The 15,136-nt window shown below is 50.1% G+C and overlaps 1 protein-coding gene across 4 annotated transcripts in view; it reads right to left on the bottom strand.

The window, feature by feature from the left end:
* AFAP1 (actin filament associated protein 1) overlaps nt 1-4,979 on the bottom strand; it is a 157,604-nt gene extending 152,625 nt beyond the window's left edge. For 2 of the 4 annotated variants that reach the window (XM_058546663.1, XM_058546660.1), the window contains exon 1: nt 4,854-4,979. The gene's annotated coding sequence lies outside the window, so the exon portion shown is untranslated. Of the gene's footprint in view, nt 1-2,500; nt 3,551-4,853 lie in introns of those variants that run through there. The other 2 variants (XM_058546661.1, XM_058546662.1) reach the window with 2 other exon arrangements.
* Nucleotides 4,980-15,136: the final 10,157 nt, after the last annotated feature.

Raw genomic sequence — 15,136 nt, 5'->3', positions numbered from 1 at the left:
CTTGAATTTGATGTTTCCCCCAAATGCTAAAATATCAAACATTATTTGCCAATTAAAGATAGAAAACAATCCTAAAAGAAGCTGCCTAACATACCTCAAATTAAGGCTCATCTGGGGCTGGCCCCGTGGCTTAGCGGTTAAGTGCGTGCGCTCCGCTACTGGCGGCCGGGGTTCGGATCCCGGGCGCGCACCTACGCACCGCTTCTCCCGCCATGCTGAGGCCGTGTCCCACATACAGCCACTAGAAGGATGTGCAGCTATGACATACAACTATCTACTGGGGCTTAGGGGGAAAAAAAAAGAAAAGGATCATCTGTATATCAAACATTTGGAGTTTTAAAGAGAAACGCAGATTCATTAAATTCTCAATGACGCATTTTTTAAAAATCCTTGGCAACATAATATTTTACAACTTACAAAATTCCATTACATTCATGATTTCATCTTATCCTCAAAACAATCTCTTGAGCTAGATAGGACAGGTATTACTAACAACTCCACTTTACAGATGAGGGGACTGAAGTTCAGAGAGGAACGCAGACTTACGGAAAGCATTAATAGGGCCAGTTACTAATCAAGTCTCCTGTCCACAAGAACTGGAGTAAGTTACCTTTAACATATTATTTATATTTACGCCCTGTCAACATCCAAAAAGGTTTTGAGGTAGCCTGCAATAATAGACACTCATACAATAAGATCGTTAAAATGCACAAGAAATAAGAAAAAACCATTTGGCACGTGATGGGGAACAGGTGGCGGGGGGGTGAGCCAGGGTTAATATCAAAGACTTAGATTTACAGTCTAAGAAAAATTTATCTCGGGCCGGCCCCGTGGCTTAGCGGTTAAGTGCGCGCGCTCCGCTACTGGTGGCCCGGGTTCGGATCCCGGGCGCGCACCAAAGCACGGCGTCTCCGGCCATGCTGAGGCCGCGTCCCACATACAGCAACTAGAAGGATGTGCAACTATGACATACAACTATCTACTGGGGCTTTGGGGAAAAAAAGGAGGAGGATTGGCAATAGATGTTAGCTCAGACCCGGTCTTCCTCAGCAAAAAGAGGAGGATTAGCATGGATGTTAGCTCAGGGCTGATCTTCCTCACAAAAAAAAAAAAAGAAAAAGAAAAATTTATCTCTGAACTTCCAGTTCCAGGCAAATAATACTCAAAGGAAAAAGGTGATTTATAGAATATCATAATCTTAAAAAAAAGGAAAGCACCAACTGTTCCTTAGAGCATGGGTCTCCTAACAGCCACATCAAATCTCTGGGCCACCACAACAATGACATTAAACCAAGGAGTACTTGGGGGGGTGGATTAAGCTCTCTGTTTGGGCCCCCAGGGAAGAGCAAGGTTTACTCTCTTTCTTCAGTGAAGAACTAGAGGACAATTTTGAAACGTAGAATTCCAACTCTATCTTCTCCATCCCCAGGCATTCCCTCCCATGAAAGACTCCTTCTCATTTAATCCATATAAAAATCAGGCCTGCTACAAAACAAATAATACTCTCGTACAACAAGCATTAAGTGGTTAAGTTTCAGTGAAAACATTAATACAATCTAAGAAAACCACAAAGAAAATCCAGCTGAGTTTCTGAAGTCCCCTCCTAAAATAAGATCCCTAACAAAACAAACCATGTGGAACATGTAATAAAGCACTTTCTTAAAAAAAATTAAGGAAAGACTGCAAACCAAAATAAAGACAAAAATCCTACTGCGTTAAGTAAAAACTGTAGTTTATTAGCATCGGTACTTGACCAAACAGCTATCTTCCATTTTTAATCCCTGTAATCATCCAAATAAGAATCGCAGACAAAATTGTGCATCTTTGCTACAGACAGAGACATGCGGCTCTAAGAAAATCGAGCACGCCAAATTCCCATCTCACCAAAAGGATAAATTGGAAGGGATATTACTATTTTAATGGATTAATTACTATATCCCTTAGAATTGGAGCTTCCTTATAGGTCATTTAACATATGATGCAATTTTTTGCAAGTAATCATTTTAAACTACGCTTTAAACCATTATACAAAGCCACGTACACCTACTCAAGGCACTCCCAAAATTCCATTTATTTCAGACTCCCCAGAATAAAATCTCTGTTAGAGACTGGGACATACAGAAACCCACAGTTGGCCGACTTCATATGACACTCAAAAGATCAGCGAAATGCCCCTGACAAGAGCTCTGCATCCAACAACTTCATTAAAGAAAACATCAAACCAATTTGATATAGCACAGATGTTGCAAGTAAGACATAATTATGAAGACTATGCAAGACAATATCAAAAAGTTGCTTAAGTTTCCATCATAGACTCTGGTCTTTAACTCTGAGACAAAATACACACTTACGCAACTAAACTCTGAAAAGAAAAAGAACTTCCACTTTAGAAGCTACATTTTCAAAGATCTTGATTATTTATACCACTGCCACTCAGAGAACTTTCCTCTGCTATATTTGGTTGAAAGAACTGCAAGTTTAGGACTGAGAAGGTTCTTACCTCGTTTAACACCCTCAAGGTGAGGAAATCAAAGCCCAGAGGGGTTGGCTCTGCAGGAACAAAATGTAAGTTAATTCTACAGGCAGAATGAGACCCAATAAATCCTCATCAAGTCCTTCAAGCTGTGCAGCAAACACTAGGAAATAACAGCAAATATTAACCTAGAAACCCTTAGGAGAGTTGAAGCACTGCAGATTAAATCACAGGAAACACCTGGACCGGCGGGAGAGAAAAAGGACCTCTCATTTAGACACCTCTCCCTGGCTCTGGGTACAAGTGCTCCCCTCTATCAGAGCACTTATCAGGCTGCACTATGGCTGACCACTCAGTCTTCGAAGACCACGGCTCTCAGAGGACAGGACACAAGGATTTCAGGGAAGGCTCCAGAGAGCAAAGGTCACCTAAGCTGAGACCATAAGAACAGGTAACAGGAGCTAGAATGACCCAGCTGGGCGCAGGGGGGAGAGGGGAAGAGTCCAGAGGGAGAAGGCAAATAAGGAAGGGCCTGCATGTAGTCTGGACTTTCCAACAATGACAGCTGCAGTTATTCCCACATTTTCGTCTTGTATTCCTGTTATTTATATACCATCTTGTTCACAAAAAACTTCAGTCTGGATATTAGAGCCACTTGTGCCTACAGCTCAGTCTTTTGTCTTGGACCAGAACACTCTTAAAAGGGAAGGACTGTCTTGCTCGACTTTGCATCCCTCAGGGAAGAGAATCATCCTGGGACATAATAGGTGTTTTAAAAAGCTGTATGAGAGGGTAAATGAATGACTCCACTTTACAGAAGTGGCTGAGAGATCCAGACCCTGCCGAGCAGCATCAGGTCTTGACTTCAGGCTGAAATCTGAGTTTCCCCACCCACAACTTCACCCTTGCTGTCCCTTAGTAAACCTGACCTCTAACTCTAACCGCCTTGGCTCATTCCGTGGGTGTGGATTCTCCTCCTTCAAACGCATTTTCCAGCCCGCCAAATTCTTGGGAGAGTTTCCTCCGCTCTCCAGGCGCCGAGAGCAGCAAAGTTAAATCTGGCTTTCCAGATTTTTTTTCTTCCCAGCCCTAACGGAAGAAATCAAGAAGTGCCGGGCAGAGGGGCTGGGCTGCCTCCAATCAGCGCCGGCTCCCGCCGGCCGAGCCCAGCGCCGGAGCAGGAAACGCGGCGGCCTGACGCGCGGTCCCCGGGCGCGGTGACAGCCCCGCGCTCCCCGGGGTCGCGGCCGGGGACAGGGGCAGCCCGGCGGCGCGCTCCCCGCTTCTGCTCACTTGGCAACTAAGGCAATAAATAAAACAGCGGGTCGGCGGTCCCACCAGGCCAACTGCGCCCCCCGCGCAGCCCGCTACGCCTCGACGGACGCCGCGACCCGCACAAGGACCCCTCGACACTCGGAACCCCCCACACACACCCGCACACGCACACCAGGGGGCGCGCCAGGGGCGGGATCACACCCCGACAAGCCGCGGGGGGAGGGCCGGGGCTCTGGCTGGCCAGGACACCACGCGCGCGGGTCCACGCAGCCACCCTCGGTGACACACAACACGCAGTGAACCAGTCGTGGGGGGAGTGGCGAGAAAGAGCCCTCATCTCAGGGTGCCCAGGACCCCACGATCGAGGGTCCACGCAGTCACCTCCAGGAGACACAGGGGACCACTCACACCACGGCGCGAGCGGGGACAGAAAGCCTCCCACTCGCAGGGTGGCCGGGATTCCCCACGCGCGGGGCCCACGCAGAGCCACCCCCGGCGACACACGGGGAACCAGCTGCATCACGGGGGAGTGGGGGCCGAGACAGTGCCCCCCTCAGGGTGACCAGGACCCCCGCGCGGATTCACGCAGGCACAGAGCCCCCTCGGTTCCACCCGAGGCCGAGACAATGCCCGGGCGCCCAGGCGCCGACAGCCGCTCAGTCCCGGCCCCGGCCCCATCCCGCTGGCGCTCAGGGCGGCCCCGTCACCTCGGGCGGCGACCCCGCGGCCCCCTCGGACCTGCCACACCCGGCCCAGGGACCCCTGCCCGGCTCCAGGAGCCCCGCCCGGGCCCTGGACCCCCGCCCGGCCCCGAGATCCCCACCCGGCCAGGAACCTCGCCTTGGGTCCCCGCCCGCCCGGCCCGGGACCCCTGCCCACCTGGGGACCCCTGCCCGGTCCCGGGAACTCGTCTGACCCCTTGGCCCCTAGCCTGCCCTGAAACCCCCGTCCGGCCCCTGAAACCCCCGTCCGGCCCCTGGACCCCCGCCCGGCTGGCACCTCGCCCTGGGTCCCCCGCCCGCCAGGCCCGGGACCCCTGCCCACCTGGGGACCCCGCCCGGCCCCGGGACCCCCGCCCGGCCCGGCTCCGCCGCCGCCGCCTCACCTCAGGCCGCCGCTTCCGCAGCGCTCGCTCCTTGCCGGCGGCGCCGGGACCGAGGAGCGGAGCCGAGCAGCCGGCAGAGCCGCGGCCGCCGCAACAATGGAGCCCCGGGGCGGGGCCGCCTCGCCGCCGCCTCAGCCCGTCTCCGTCCGGCTCGGGCTCGGGTCCGCGCGGAGCAGCAGCCGGCGCAGGGCTGCGGCCGGGCTGGGGCACTGCGCAGGCGCACTCGCCCCGCCCGCGGCCCCTCAGCCCCGCCCCCGGCGGCGCCCGGCGCTCAGGGCCCGCCCCCCGGCCAATGGGGAGCGAGCTGCGAGGAGGGGGCGGGGCCGGGAGAAACAAAGGGAGGTGGGGCGGGGCGGGGCGGGGTGAGGGTCCCGCGGGGTGGCCGGACTGACAGCGGCCGCATCCGCGGACCAGTCGGGCCCAATCCGGGAAGGCCGAGCGTAACGTCCACTCGGAATCCAGCCAGCAGGGCGTGTTCATTCCAAACCCAGAACTTAGGTTTGTAGGGTTGGCCTTCTTTACGGAAAGGGAAACTGAGGCCCAAAGAGCGAGATCACCTGCAGCTCCAAGTCTCATAGTCCCATTCACTTGTTGAGCTTTTATTCATTCAACAAACATTTTCGCAGCACGTACGGTGTGCGTTAGGAGTGGAGTAGAAGCAAACTTGGCCCTCCCTTAAGGAGCTCGGTCAAACAGGACCAGAGATTTCTCGGGGTCACTAACGCATGATGAAGGAGCCCAGGACCAGGCTGTTTTCCTCTCCTACCTCAAAGCTTTTGTGGCTTCTTTCCGGTTTGCTATTTCCAACCTGAAATGTCCTCCTTTGCCCTCCTGTCACCCCCATATATCCAAGCACCAATCATCTTTAAAACCTCTGTCCTCATCGTATTTCATCTTTTGGCATCATCTGACCCTGCAATCTGGGTTTTTCTCTATCCCACTAGCTACTCCTCTTCAAGTCTCCAGGATCCACCCCTTCTCTGCCCAACCTCTATGTGCTGGGGTGTTAGGATGGCCCATGGCTCTAGCCAGATGCCCTTCTATTCGCCACGGACCCTCTCTCAGTCATGTTCTCCCAGGCTTTAAACACCATCCACATACTGGAGTGACTGCCAGATCCGTATCCCCAGTCCTGACCTCTCCAGGATCCCCAGCTGGATGCCTAGGAGGCATCTCAAACCTCTCATGGCCCAGACAAAGTGCTTTATTCACTGGCCCCCAAGCTGCTGCAGCACATTCTTCTCTTACTCAATAAATGGCCTCTCCGTCCACACAGCTGCTCAGGTTAAAATCTGAAATCATCCTTGAGTGCTTCCTTTCCCTCACCCCTGCATGCAGTCCTTCTCTGCATTCTCATAGCCTGCACTGCCACCTCCGTTACAACATCAGCTGGAGTTTTCTGTCTGAGTGGTTTTCCCCCACCCCTAGTGAAGTGTGACCCTTCTAGGACAAGGCAGGGGCCTGACTCTGATTCATTTCTGTGCACAGAACAGGGCCTCGCGCCCTGAAGGCACTCAGGGAAAGCTGGTAGATGGATGGGTAAATGGATAAGGTCTTGACTAGGGTAGACCCCCTCCCCATCTCCCTGCACACACACACTCACACATATGCACTAACGCACACACGCACACCACTGAAAGCCTGGCTTCCAATCTGATGTGCCAAACAAATTCCTCCTTGAACATAAGACACTTCCCTACCTCTCTCCAGCCAGGCCCCAGTGTGGTTTGGGGATGTACTCAGATCAGGAAAACAAAATCTCAGGGAGGGAAGTAGTTAGGACAGAGGACCCCATTCCAAGCTTCCGGCTTTGGACAGTTGCCCCCTGCCTGACACGCTTTTCTCCCTGTGCCTGGTCAACTCCTACTGACCCCTGAAGTCCCACCCTAAATGTCATTTTCCCCAGGAAGGCTTCAGGGCCACCCCCGCACCAAGTACAACTACGGCAGACACACATCCAGGTGACCCCCAGTGAGTCACGCCCTTGTGCGAGCCCCCCACTGTGAGTGCAGGCACAGCCTGTGACAGCTTCTAGCTGTTAGAATGTGGCAGAGGTGACACGATGTCACTCCCATGGTCACGTCACATTGCTTCAGAATTCGTCCTAACAGACTAGAGAGAGAGGTTCCACTTACAGGCTTTGAAGCAGTCGCCGGCCATGCTGTCAGGGGGCCTTTGGAGAAGCCCACCTGGCGGATGGTCTGTAGGACCTGAGGACAGCCTCCAGTGGACGACCAGCAAAAAGCTGGCCTGCAGTCACGCAGCCCTGTGGAAATGAATTCTGGCATCAACCTGAACGAGCTGGGAAGTGAATTCTTCCCTAGTTGAGCCTCCAGGTGAGGATGCAGCCTAGACAAAACACTGAGTGAAGCCTGGTCAGCCCAGAGCAGAGGACCCAGCTGAAATGTGCCAAACTCCAGCTCACAGCAACCGACTTAAGAAATGCGTGCATTGTGTTGAGCTGTTACATTTGTGGTTATTTGTTATGAAAAAATAAAAAGCGAATACTAGGTCCCCTCCGCAGTTCACACGTTCCTAGCACCCTGTACTTCTTCCTGGCATTCATCACAGTGACACTTATTTGTTTAGAATCTCTCCCTTGCCGCTACCATGAAAGCTCCATGAGAAGAGAAATGGAACCTGTCTTGCTCATCGCTGTGCCCAGCACAGTCAGTCCTTCCCAGCCCCCTTTTCCCTGGCCAGGTCCCATTATAGAGCCCAGAATAGTTCCTTCCTGCCTAGCCTCCCATACAGCCCGAGGTGGCCATGTGACACGGTCCTGGCCAGTGAGACATAGGGGAAGGTGGCTGAAAGGTTTCTAGCAGTGTGTCCTGGAGCCAGTTGGGACCAGACCAGGACAGCTGATTGCTCACTGTTCAGAAATTTTACAAGTCCGCTGTTAAACACAGTCATTACTTAAAAGTTAAATTATATAACAATTAAAAGCTGTATTAAAAACAAAGATAATAAATACTAAAAATTCATTACCTCCTAATTATTTTACCACAGTTTACAATCATCTATGCTATTGAGGATGTTACGTCTACTGTAACTGTATGATAGAATACTATCGAATGGGGTGCTACTGACGTCTCTTCCCATGTCCAAAGCCAGCCATGTCTTGTTGGTACCTTGAGATCAGATGAGATAGGACAATTTATACCACACAAATTGGTAACTGCTACACATCAGGACTCTCTTCCCTCCTCCTGTCCGTCAGAACACCAGTAATTGAACATTTACCGGCACATCACTGGCTTCTGGGGAAGACGTTACTTTCTGGGAAAAGAAGCAGACACAGCCAATACTGCTTTTCCTCAGCAGCATGGATTATTACCTTGAACATGTGCTGTCTGGAGCTGCAGCAGCCAGCACACAACCATGAGCAAAGTCAGAATCAGAGAGATTCTGACTCTTCCACACTCAAACCACCGGATCAAGACCAAGAAGCACCTACCTCCAGATTCTCTATTACGTAGGAAAAACAAATCCCTTATTTGCATAAGCCACGGTTAGCCAATTTTTCTGTTACTTACAGAATTCCTAGCTGAAGCATATAAGCATTGCACAAATGTTTGTCAAATTAACAAACTTATCCTGACTCTCCCTCATCAGTGGTCATCGTATTTGGGCTTACGTCCACTAACAAGAAACTCACCACCCAATGAACATGGTTTCACAGCTCTGATTAGTAGAAAGTTTTTCTCTATATGAAACTGAAACTTTAGGACTTCTTGGAAACTCAGAAAATAGGAGAAATCCCTCTTTGCCACCACAGCCCTTCTCACGTAGAAAGAGTGTTCACTCAATGGGAAAATAAATCAGGGTTTATTGCTCCAAGAGTTGGGCCAACACTCCTTGTGGAAGATCCTGACCTAGTCCGACACCGTGAAGGGCCATGTGGTGGGGTTAGCGAACCAAGACCTCCTCCCAGACTCTTCCAGTAACAAGTCTCTTGTGAAAAACATTTAATTACAAGCTATTTGTATGCCAAGCTAAGCTGCATTTCTGTGACACTTTTGACGCAGTCTTCCTAGATTCTGGGGCCTAAAGGGAGCAAAGATCATCTATGGCAACTGTGCACCTGGGGGAATTCCGGGCCCAGCTGCGGCTGTGATGTCAGCGCACCAACGCAATGAGAGCCCTCGGGACCACTGCATTAGTCATCTGTTGCTGTGTAAAAGGTTACCCCAAACCTAGCAGCCTAAAGCCACTTCCCTTTGTTATCTCAGTTTTTGTGAGTCAGCAATCCAACACAGCTGGACTGGTGCCTCAGCTCAAGTCTCTCACAGGCTGCATCGAACTGCTGTCTGGGGCGGTGGTCTCATGTGAAGACTTGACTGGGGGATGACCTGTTTCCAAGCTCACTCATATGGCTGTTCCCAGGACATGGTTCCTCCCCGGCTCTTGGCCCCCCTCAGGTGCTCACCACGTGAACCCTACACTGGGCAACTCACAACACGGCAGCTGACTCTCCTCAGAGCAAGTGAGTGAGAGAGCACTTGAGACGGAAGCCACAGTTGCTTCGTAACCAAATACCAAGAGGGATATTCCATCACCTTTGCTGTCTTCTATTCAAAGCAAGTCAGTAGATCCAGCCCTACTGGGGAGGGGACCACACAGGGGCGAGAATACCAGGAAGCCGGGATCATTGGAAGTTGGCTCAGAGGCTGCCTACCACAGCTGCTGAAAACTAATGATTAAAAAAAAAAAAATCTTAAAAGCAGCCATAGAAGACTAACATCATATTGTGGGGAATAATAATAAGAATTACTGATGACTTCTCATCAGAAAAAATGGAAGTCAAAAGACAATGGGATAACAGTCTTTTGAAGTTGAAAGGAGGAAAAAACCTGTCAATCCATCTCCTGCCAAACCTACAACCACTTCCATGGACTCTCTCTACCATGACGGAGGTGCCCTGTCTTCAGTCTCCTTCATGCACGTGGTACAATATGAAAAGAACCACTGCCCAGCTGGCCCCAAGAGTGTAATTCTCTTGCTCTGCTTGGTGCCTTTGCAAACATGGTGGTGTAGTGTCTCAGAGAAAGTATAAGTTTGAGAGTAAAGACAAGCATCTCCTGAAACTCAGCACTAACACCTGTAAGACCTTGGACAAGTCTCTTAGCTTCTCTGAGCCTCAGTAGCTACAATAGTAAACTATGTATAGTCCCTACTATGCTGGGGTTTTCTGAGAATTAAATGGATAGCATATGTAAATTTCCTAGCACATAGTAAGCACCTAGTAGATATAAGTTCCTTTCCTGCTCAAGCTCCCACCTGGCAAACTCCTATTCATCCTTCAAGCCCCAGCTCAAATGTCACCTCTGTGAGGCTGTCTCAGCTCCCCAAGAAGGCATCTTTGCCTCCTCCATGATCGAACTGCTGCTTGAACAACCCACCCTATATTATTACACTAACCCCCTGTGCTCTCATGATCTATTTCCAGCTCTATCTCCCCCACGCAACAGCAAGCTCTTCCAGGGCAGGACCTGTTTGATTCACACTTATCTGCCTGGCACCCACAGGTACCTGGCTCCGTAGTATGCGCTGGCTGGGTATTTGTTATTTGACTGGAAACAACTTAGGGTTAAAATGAGTTGTCCAGACCTTGCTCTTATGCTGAGCATATTTCTGCCACAAACTAAGCAGCGTCCCAGCCTTCCTTTCCTCCTTCATTCCCTGTCACCATGAAAGAAGGGACTTCTCATCCCCCAGGATTGACGCAGTCGTCACCTTCGCTGACCACTCTGTATAAAACAGCACCCTCTGCTGTCCCTCTCTCCCCTTGTCCTTCTAATGTTTTGCCTTAGCATTTATCCCCCCTCGACACATGTATTGTCTGCCTGTTCCTTTCACCCCAAATTGAAGGCAAGTTCCAGATTTTTATTGGTCTTCATCACTGTTGTATCCCGAGATCCCAAAAGAGTGCACATAGTAAGCACTCAGTAACTGTTGAATTACTCAGTTAATCTCATGGGGTTGTGGGAAGATTTAAATCTTCGACAACAGTGCCTGGCAGGCATTGTGCTTTTAGTCCTTATTGGTTTTTCTTCCTCTTTTCCCTCCCTCCATCCCTCCCTCCTCTGCCTCTTTCCCTTTGGTATTTATATGCTCAGGTCTCGCTCATTAAAAGAATAACACATCCCCTGCACTCAATCACCGGGTCCTGGTGAGTCTCCCTCTGGAATCCCTGTCCTCCCAGCCTCCTGCTGCCACCTCCTCCCAGCCTTTGCATCTCTCCTGGAATTGTGGCAAAGCATCCAGCCAGCCTCCAGGCCTGGTCCCTCCCATCCCTTCTCCACAGGGCAGCACAAGGCAAAGGAAGAGAGCTGGAGAGAGTGCTTTAAGAGCAAACCTCAAAACTCCCTCCAAGAGAAAAGCACATATATTGGTCTGGGAAGCCACCTTGAAGAGCAGGTTTGTTTATAGAGACCCTCTGGATATAGAAGGAGGGGCTGAGGCAGAGATACCAACGGAGCTGGACTGCTCTGGACACGAAGGGCTTGGCAGCTATGTGTGGGGGCACCCAGACAGAGAAGAGAGGAGAAGAAGACAGCCGGGGGGGAGGAGACACAAGGAGAGAAGAGGAAAAGGACTGCAGGGGAAAACTCTGCTGGGGGTAAATGCCTTGTGACAACTATGGCCTGGGCTGTTTTAAACATGGATGTCCAAAGGGCAGCCTTCTGCCCAGCACCTCCGCTAGCCACCTCCATTGACCCAGGGCTGCAAGGGGCGCCTATTCTCTCCGCCTTTATCCCCCGCCCTCAGTAGGCATCTAGCCCTGTGTGAATAGTATTGGGGTGGCGGAAGGTCTTGGTCCATAAAAAGGGGCCTGGTCCCTGTTTGGGTTGAGAGAAGGGGCTGGTGCAGTAGGTGAGACACCTGTTAATACACCTCAGTAGTCTCACCGAATTGATGAGAACTTCACACATTTTTGCCCCATAAGTGGATTAAATCAGTTCAACCAAAGCCGCCAAGCTGTATTCACTATTGAAAAATTTTAAAAACCACAGGTTGGCACGTACATGGATTTCTGACCAGCCAGTCCACCAGTGACAAAATATAGGTACAGGTGCCCTTGCCCCACAAACCCTGAAGCTGTGTCCTCATAGAACATCTCACGCTAGCCATCTCTGTAGCTCTTCCCTCTGCGGACGACTCACGCATTTACCTTCTCACATGCTGTCTGAACTAGCCCTTGGAAGTGGGCATTAGTTCTCTCCTGCTGTGCGGCTCAAGCTAGTCTCTTCTCTTCCTTTGGCCTCAGTTTTCCCTCCTGCGAATGCATGCATGAGACTGGCTAGTCCCAAAGGTCCCTACACCATCGACGTTACTGATTCTGGACTATAATAAAATGATTGAGCTCCTTTTGCATTCATTTGTGCACGTATTTATTCCTTCTGTGTTTATCTTTTGGCAATGATAAGTAAGTTGTGCATCTTTACACAAAAAAATGATTCATACAAAAACCGGTGCCACTAAGTAGTTTCCCCTGGGACTCTTTATTGAAAAAAATGGTCGCATACTGGGCACTATGAGTGTTGCTGAATTTGAGCCTTGTGTGTGGGAGATGGAGGAAGGAGAGGGCACCGGGGAAAGGAGAAGCCTGGGCTTAGAGCCAGGTGGTCCTAGGCTCGAATCCCAGCACCTCCACTAACCAGCTGTATGACTATAGATAAGTTGCCTAATGTTTCTGAGCCTCAGTTTGCTCTCTGTAAAATGGGATGGTTGTGCTTGTTACGTAGACGATAAGGTCTGTAAAACTCCTGGCCCCACGCCTGACATGTAGCCCATCCTCAAACATGGCGATTACAGAGGGTGAAACGTGCGTTCGGATTTGAGTCCCAGCTCTGCCACCTACTAGCCGTATGCTCTAGGCCATCTATTTAGTTTCTCTGAGGCTCAGTTTCCTCATCTGTAAAACGGAGATACTACTACCAAGCTTACAAAGTGGTTCTGAGGATTAAATCATATAATGTAAAATGCTCAGCCTGGTTTCCAGAGCAGAGCGAGCACTGAGTTAAAGGTAATTGCTAACACTACCTGAAGATGGTGGTGATGAGGTTGAGGGTGAGGATGACGACAACAGCAGCTTCTGAGAAATGAGATGTGGGCAGGTCTTCATTGAAAATGGTGAGGCTTAAGCAGCTCTTAGATGCCTCATCTCAACTGAATCATTTTTTTTTTTTTTTTGCCTTCTTCCAAGAAAATGATTTTTTAAGACATTTCCACTTCTGGGTCTTTACAGATTCCGATTCTCTGTGTGAATTGTTTTTCTCTAATTACATTTAATGTGACACTCCCACTGATTCCAATGGGACTCCTGTAAGTACTGGCAAAAAAACATGATATCAGGCTTAAATGCTATCAGGAACAATGAGAGAAAATGGCTCTGTTTTTCTAATTTAAGCACTATGTTTATGTTGAGCTTGTTTCTAAAATTCCACTTCCCATATTTTTTTGCAGAGTTCAGTGATTTCCCAAAAGTGTGTGGATGAGCAAAGGTGGTTCAATGTTAGAAAATCCATTAACACATTAGAAAATCCAGTAATATATTAGACTATGTTAATAGATCTAAGAAGAAAAATCATGTGATCATATCCGAAAATGCTGAAAAGACATTTGATAAAATTCAAAATCTATTCTTGATTAAAAAAACACTCAAGAAAATAGAACCAGACGCATCTGAATGTTTCCTTAACTTGATATGATATGCCACTCAAAAGTCAATGTTTTAGAAGGGTTCCTGGTTAAGCGAGGGAGAAGCTACCCACTGTCATCGCTTGTATTTAAAATTGCACTTGAGGCGTGGTGCTGACCTGGAGGTGAGTGGAGGGACCGGGTGAGTGGAAGACGGGTCTGAAGAAGACTTTTCAAAGCATATCTTTCATATTAAAAAAATATTGTGAACCTTTGTGGACATTTTACCTAAAAAAATTAATTAAATACATTAAAAAAACATTTTTAAAGGAACATTTCATGGTGAAGACTGGGAAACTGCCACATAGGACCTCACCCCAAGGTGGAAGTCATTGACTTGGGAATGTGCGAACAACACGCAAGATGGAGCCCTTGGGGACATCCAGCCAGTGCCTCCTTGGGCAGTTGGGGAAGCGGAGGTTTGGCGAGGTCACGTGACTTACCTAAGGGCACACACTCAGTGAACATCAGAGGCAGGTCTTCAAACTCTCAGGCCTGGACATTTTACATCAGTCACTCGATCTAGATTGTTCTATGGTGAAAGAGGAAGCCCCTTCCCCCACCGTGTTCTGAAATGATATAAATCCTGCAACTTTTATGAGTGCCTGCTCTGTGCCAGGCACTGAGCAAGATGCTATAGACGGAAATTACTAAGACTCCGGGATTGCTGGTTTACGGCTCCTTAACCTAAGGCCCTGCCACTGTCCTCCACCTCTACTATCTCCTTATCCATCCATTTCAGTTTCAGAGAAAGACTCTGATTGGCCCAGCTAATCACCATTTATCCTGTTGGACAGAACTTCTGTGTCAGACCAGCTCACAGGCTGCTGGCCAGCCTACAGGTTAGCTGCCTTTGGGTCTGGTGCCACCACTGGTCCAACCAGATGTGTCCAGGAGGGCAGAGCCAGTGGCCCAGAAGGTGACTTCTGGACTGTAAGGCAACTAAGGGCTGCCCCTCAGCAGAGCCGGGGGTCTGGTGGTGGGGCCACACTGGTCAGCGTTGAAAGAGATGAATAGACAGATGCAATGGCCTTGGCCCAGCCTCACCCCCAGAAGTGACAGGCGAGTCCTCCCCACTCCCCACTGTGTAACTAGCTCTCTTTGGTCTGTGGGAGAATATCTGAGTCCAGAGAATGGCCGCAAACCCCTTTTATCTACTTTTCTAGGGGAAAAAATTCTTGGAAACATTTGCCGGACCACAAATTGTTTAGTGTAGAGGGAGGTGACAAATATTTTGGCAGGTGGGAAGTGCTGCTGTGCTGGCAGCTGGTGGAGGAGGCAGCCTGGTCTCCAGAGCATCATAGGACTTTTGGGGAGCATCTTCACTGGTGGCAGTCCCCGGGGGCCAATAAAACATGTTCCTGCAGACCTCGAATGCATGGGGCCTCCAAGTGCTGAGGAAGGAACTGCAGGTTGGCAAACTGACTGGGGTCGTGCATGCTCACTCTTGCTGATGGCCAGGAGTCCCTCAGGAGCCAGCCTGAGATGGTGACCCAGGGCAGCTGGAAGAAGACCACTGCGAGGGAGGACGCGCCAGATGGAGCCAGGACAGGAGGTCAATGGGAGGAGTGATTCCAGAC

This window comes from Diceros bicornis, chromosome 8, assembly GCF_020826845.1.
Source record: "Diceros bicornis minor isolate mBicDic1 chromosome 8, mDicBic1.mat.cur, whole genome shotgun sequence".
NCBI classification, from domain to species: Eukaryota; Metazoa; Chordata; class Mammalia; order Perissodactyla; family Rhinocerotidae; genus Diceros; species Diceros bicornis.
The sequence above is the reverse complement of the archived record's forward strand: the minus strand, read 5'-3'. Positions and strand labels throughout refer to the sequence as shown.